Below are 6,085 nucleotides of genomic sequence, written 5' to 3' on the forward strand. Positions count from 1 at the left end.
ATTTGACATAAAATTTCCTTTCTTTTCTTGACCTTGCCTTCTAGCGATTACAGTCATTTAATGGGCAGCCAGAGTGTTTCTTTCTTTGCCATATTTATTTTTTGATCGCTTGACATGACAAAAAAATGTCATTAGTACTAGAATACTGAGACAGGATAATAGTTTGCCACTTTAAAAGGAAAAGTCTCAAGGGCTTTGCCAGTGGGAGATCAGAGTCCTGTCAAAACATTCTATTCTGTAGGATTAATCTCTTAAATATGTTAGAATACTTCCATTTATAGAACTCTCCTGTGACTTAGAAGCTCTGATATTCGGATTCTGACAAGTGGATTGATAACATCTTTCTGTGTCATAATGATAGAAATAGAGCAAACAAGCTAGGTCTATTATTGCCTGTTATGTAAGCATAAATTGGATTTAAGGGGCTAACCATTTTTTAAAGATTATTTCATTATTTCCCAAGTATCTGAATGAATTTTCAAAAGGTTAGACAATACCATTATTCTTAGAAATATGACTATAGAAATATTATGCAGTATCATACATTATACATGCATGGAACATTAGAAATTGGAGATATGTTATAAGTGATTTGAAAATCACTACACCATATGCTATGGAGAACATATTCATAATTCCAGACAGTGGATACAAATTGCGGAGTTACTTCTTGTTAACCAAGTTCTTTTGTCATTTGGGTAAGTAGTACCATGGTTCCATAAAGAAATTCCTCATCATCACTCTAATACAATATTAGATTAAAATTTTTCATTCAAAATGGTGACATGCACAAATATACTGGTTAATTTTTTAATTGTCTTATTAAAATGATAGTAGAGTTTTACCTATAGGCAGAGGGAAAAAGCACAATCAATGAATCAGATTTTAGAATTTGTAAAAGATAAAGTAAAATGAACTCTTACTCTCATTTATAATTACACAACTGATGAAGAATTTGCCCTCTCAGCGAAAACAACTACATTTTACAAGGAATATGTAAGCTCACTATATTCAGATACTGGACAGCAGGAGACAAATGAAATCAAAAGAGGTGATCCATTTATTGTCTTGGTTTTCTGTAGCAAAGACTGTAGAAAGGAAGATAAGTATCAAAGATCTACGTAAGTCTTATGTCTGTTAGCCATCACCTGCTTAGGTTGAAACTTCAGGCAAAAGCCTGAAATTATCAGAATGTTGCAAAATGAAATTAATCAAGAATAAATGTCATGAAGTATTTAAGTTGAAGATATCCAGAGAGAGTTTGATGAATCCTGGTGCGTTCATTAGAGGCTTCAGTTAGGTAATGCATTTTTGGAGAACTAAACTAATGATGTATAACTAAAACAAACACTAGGTAAGTTTGCAAACAAACCTCAAATGAAGTAACTGACTGTACAATTAATTGTCTTCAGAAAAACTAAGGCCATTCTATGTTATTCACAGTACCAACCATGAATAATAATAGAGTCTTAAGAACAGATACGGTAATAAAGAATTTGTGAGTATTGGTGAGGATGTACAGAGACCAGAGTCCTCATATGTTGCTCAAGAGATGCAAAGTGAATTATGTGTCACTAATGTATTACAATAGCTAATACATACTTTGCCATGCAACCCAGAAAATCTGTAATTGTACAGGTATCAAAATAGGATCCTTATATATGATAACATGTTCAACAGTAGTCCAGGTTGTCATAGTGGTTTTATAATATCCCTGAAATTTATTCAAATATCTATCAATTATTAAGAAAAATGTCGTATTTCCAAGTAACGAAACACTAATCAGAACAAAAAGTGATACTGACACATATATTATAGTAGAAATACCAATATCATATGATTTAATTTATATAAAATTTCTAGGAACTAAATCAATGATTGTCTGCAACTTGTGACAGAAAATAGGCATGAGGGAATAAGTTTTATGCAAAAAATGTTATCAAGATGGATTATGAGATTATGATAATGATTGCATATTCTATAATCTTACTAAGCTTCCTCAGATAAAATATATTTCTCAGATAACAATATACCAGTAGTTAGTGAACATATTAATTCAATGTATGTGGATTATAACCTAATGGTTAAATAAACCAATACCAAACTAACATAAAATTTCACAGCAACAATGCAATTTATGCAGAGATTTATGGTTTCCCTTCAAGAAACACATCAAATCAGGCTTAGGTGATTAATGATATGTGCTGTCACAGTGGGTTAATTTCCTTCTGATTTAACTTCCTGCTGTTACAACTGAGAAGCCAGCAGAAGATGACCATCTACCTTGGCTTCTGCCACTCATGTGAGAGAACAGAGTAAGTTCTGGCTCCTGGTTTGCTTGGTCCATTTCTGGCTGTGGTGGCCATTTCTGTTTCTCTCTGTCTCTGAGACTCTGCTTTTCAAACAAATAGATAAAATTTTAAAATACAGAGATGCTAAAATATTCAATAAGTGAAGTTGACTAGTTTAGAAATGTTATATGAAATTTGGTCATAGAAGACAAAAGAGGAAAATGTCAAAGGTGGGAAATGACCCTGGGCAATATTACCCAACGATGTAAATTTATATAATGTTTTAAAAATAATGCATCCAGCTCCCTGAATGCATTTTTAGAATATACTTTTCTTTTTTGTTTATTTCGCTTTATGACACAGTTTCATAGGCTCTAGAATATACTTTTCTTCAGGAAGTTTCCTAAGTATTTATTCTAGCAAAAGTGAAGCAATTTGAATCAGGCACCGTAGCCTAGTAGCTAAATTACTCGCCTTGTACGCATTGGGATCCCTTTGAGCACCAGTCCTAATTCCAGCAGCCCTGCTTCCCATTCTGCTCCCTGCTTGTGGATTGGGAAAGCAGTTGAGGATGGCCCAGAGTCATCGGTTTGGCTCCTGGCTTCGAATCAGCTAAGCTCCAGCTGTTCTTTTTAAAAATGTTTATTTCATTTTTATTGTACAGTCAGATTTACAGAAAGGAGGAGAGAAATAGAGAGAAATATCTTCCATCAGTTTGTTCACTCACCAAGTGGCTGCAATGGCCATAACTGAGCAGATCCGAAACCATTAGCTAGGAGCTTCTTCTGGGTCTCCCACATGGGTTCAGAGTCCTAAGGCTTTGGGCCATTCCTGACTGCTTTCCCAGGCCACCATCAGGGAGCTGTCTCCCTAGGTAAGACGATTAATCTGTGATCTTTCTCCTTTTTCAGGCGTCTCATTTGGATTGACACTTGAGTCACTTCCAGGACTTGTATTTTGTGGGAACAAGTAGCTAGAGAAGAATCTATGCCATCTTATCTGGGCAAGAAGTTTGTTTTGCTTTAAAAAATGGAATATTTTCAGAGAATTGGAAAATTATAAAGGGATTCTGGCTGAGATGGTCCTTTAAAGGGTAGTTGCTAAAACAATCTGGAGATTTCACAGGCATTTATGTTAGCAACAGATATGACATAACCCAAGTGGTTTGACAGATTGTTGACTTCTACCCAATGTTCTGTGCCAATGACAATCCTTTAATATTGAAAGCATTCCCTCACTACACAGTAAGAAGACAGCTTTTAAGCTAAGTTACAGAATATGTGTGTATGCAAACTAAAAGTTTGTATATGTAAATGTTATCACTAATTTTATTTTCAGATTATTTGGTGACTTACAGGAATTGATTTGCCAAGTCTGGAAAGATAGAAATAGCAAATAATAATCTCTGTCCATGAAGAGCTACTAACCTTAGATTAGAAGTAAAACGTGTAAGTAGTTGGTTAAGTAAGAGAAAGGGACAGAGAGAGAGAGAGAGAGAAAGATGAGAGCAGCAAAAGAAAAATGAGAAGAGGGAGTAATATATAGGGAAAAGTATAGGCAGATTAAGGGAAAATGTAAAAGAGGAAAGAGAAGGGGAAATATTTATAACTAATCAGCTTGTTATTAAAAGATTTATCTATTCACTTATTTGAAAGAGTGACGCAGCACGAGAGAAAGAGAGAGAATTTTCCATCTATTTGTACTCCAAATGGCCATAACAGCCTAGGCTGAACCAGATCAATGCCAGAAGCTGCTATTCCATCCTGATCTCATACAGGAGTGCTATGGACACAGGTAATTGAGCTATAATCTGCTCCCATACCACTTGCATTTGCAAGAAGACAAATCTGAAACACAATGGCCAAACTTGAACCAGGCCTCTGATACGGGATGCCCACATTGCAAAGGACTACTTAACCTGTGTCAGAAGCCTGGCCAAGGCAGTTAAATAATTAAAGAATATTTTTGCTGATGGTATGTTGGAGCTTTTAATTGATCGGGATGATAGTCTGCTGGCTCTGTCTTCAGACCAGAGAGTGTATACCTAAGAAGCCGTTGAACTTGACTGGACAATAAGATGCTGGACTCTATGTTTGGTATATGCTTGCAATGGGGGAATCTCAACTGAACTTGAGCTGTGGTTATGCAACAAGGTGGAGGAATCCACCATGGTGGGAGGGTTTGGGGAGGGGTGGGGAGAATCCCAGTACCTATGAAACTGTGTCACATAATACAATGTAATTAATGAATTTAAAATAAAATTAAAAAAAAAAAGAAAAAAGAATATTGGTCCAAAATGCAGTCCTAGAAGTGGCAGTACAATAGATTCTACAAACTCATACACAATTCATTAGCCTCAGCATTGTTTTCTCCAAAACGTAATCATTTCTGGTTGATTGGCTATATCTACACACATCAGATATTTAGCCCACACTAGTTATACAGAAAGCTGTGCTGCATGGGGGTGTTATGAGCTATATCTTTTTAGGGAAACAAATATGTTAATTTTCAATATGACTTGAAGACAGCTTGACTATTTTGAAATTCTAAAATACGTTTTCCACTAAGAATTTTATTATAAAATTTCCCCTAGAAAGACCTCAGAACATTTCCATAAATATTATTTCTTTCAAAACTGCTGACTTAGGAAAGGGAAGGTCAGTTTGTTTATGCAGGGCCATAGAATTCATCAGCTACAAGTATTATTTTTTTGTTTACTGTCATTTAATAATTCTTAACTCCAAAACACATACACTAGATTTTTAAATAAACTCTATGTGCACAAGTACACATACACAGTATATATGTATATATATACATGTGTATATATATGATGTATATATGAATATATACTATACATGTATATACAGGTAATTCATGAATCAGGTAATTCAAGTAATTTATGGAAATTTATTTAAAACATATTTATTTTTGTGTAAAATGTCTTTGAAATACATATGCACTGACAGATTAAAAGCAACCTTAAAAGTTTCTAAACTGTCACTTGAGCCCTTTTCATTTTCTTTCTTTTTGTTTTGTTTGTTGTTATTGGTAAATACAGAGATGAGAAGATAATGCATATAAATTTAGGCTTCCTGTATCTCAACTTACCTGTTTCTTTACTATTTTTACATATATTTGGACATGAGATTTATATAAGCCTTGTTTAGTAAACTGCCTGATTTCCAGCATCGTCTGAGTGTTTATCAACTTTTTTCTTTAAAGAAGCAGCAGGGTGCTTGCTTTGGCTGCACATGCACTAGAATTGGAAAGAAACACAGAAAATTAACACAGTCCCTGAGAAGGGTTGAAATGCATATTCATGACGCAGTCCATAATTTTCTTGAAACTCCCCAAAATAATCTTGGTGTATGTTACAAGACGTGTCTTTAAGGTGGACCAGCTGGAGACAAAATAGAAACATAAGGTCATCTGTTCTCCAACCCTTTCCTCTATCCTGCTTTGTTCCTCCTCCCTTAAACTCCCATAAAAACAAAATACTAGAAACAAAATAAAAAGAGTCACCATGGATTATTTCATTGGAGTGTTGTGATGGTCAAAAGTAATAATGGACAGAAAACACAAAGAATTTTTTTTATGCAAAGCCTTATTTTAAAATCAAAGGACAGTAGGAATGCTGACCTCTTGAAGACAGAGAACTTGACAAACAGTAAAACTTTTGTTACTACCAGCTAAACAACCTTGGACAAGATTTCAATAGTGTTTTTGCATTTTTATTGTAAAATGAATAGTTCTATCACTTATTTCAAAAGAACTGTGAGGTGAATTTTCTA

At 34.4% G+C, this 6,085-nt stretch overlaps 1 non-coding gene across 1 annotated transcript; it reads left to right on the top strand.

Moving 5' to 3' along the window:
* The first annotated feature begins 5,526 nt into the window (after positions 1 to 5,526).
* LOC118759930 (U6 spliceosomal RNA) lies at positions 5,527 to 5,633 on the top strand. Its single transcript, XR_004996470.1, has one exon. It is a non-coding gene; the product is annotated as a U6 spliceosomal RNA (small nuclear RNA).
* Positions 5,634 to 6,085: the final 452 nt, after the last annotated feature.

Source organism: Ochotona princeps, chromosome 14, assembly GCF_030435755.1.
Source record: "Ochotona princeps isolate mOchPri1 chromosome 14, mOchPri1.hap1, whole genome shotgun sequence".
In the NCBI taxonomy this organism is placed as follows: domain Eukaryota; kingdom Metazoa; phylum Chordata; class Mammalia; order Lagomorpha; family Ochotonidae; genus Ochotona; species Ochotona princeps.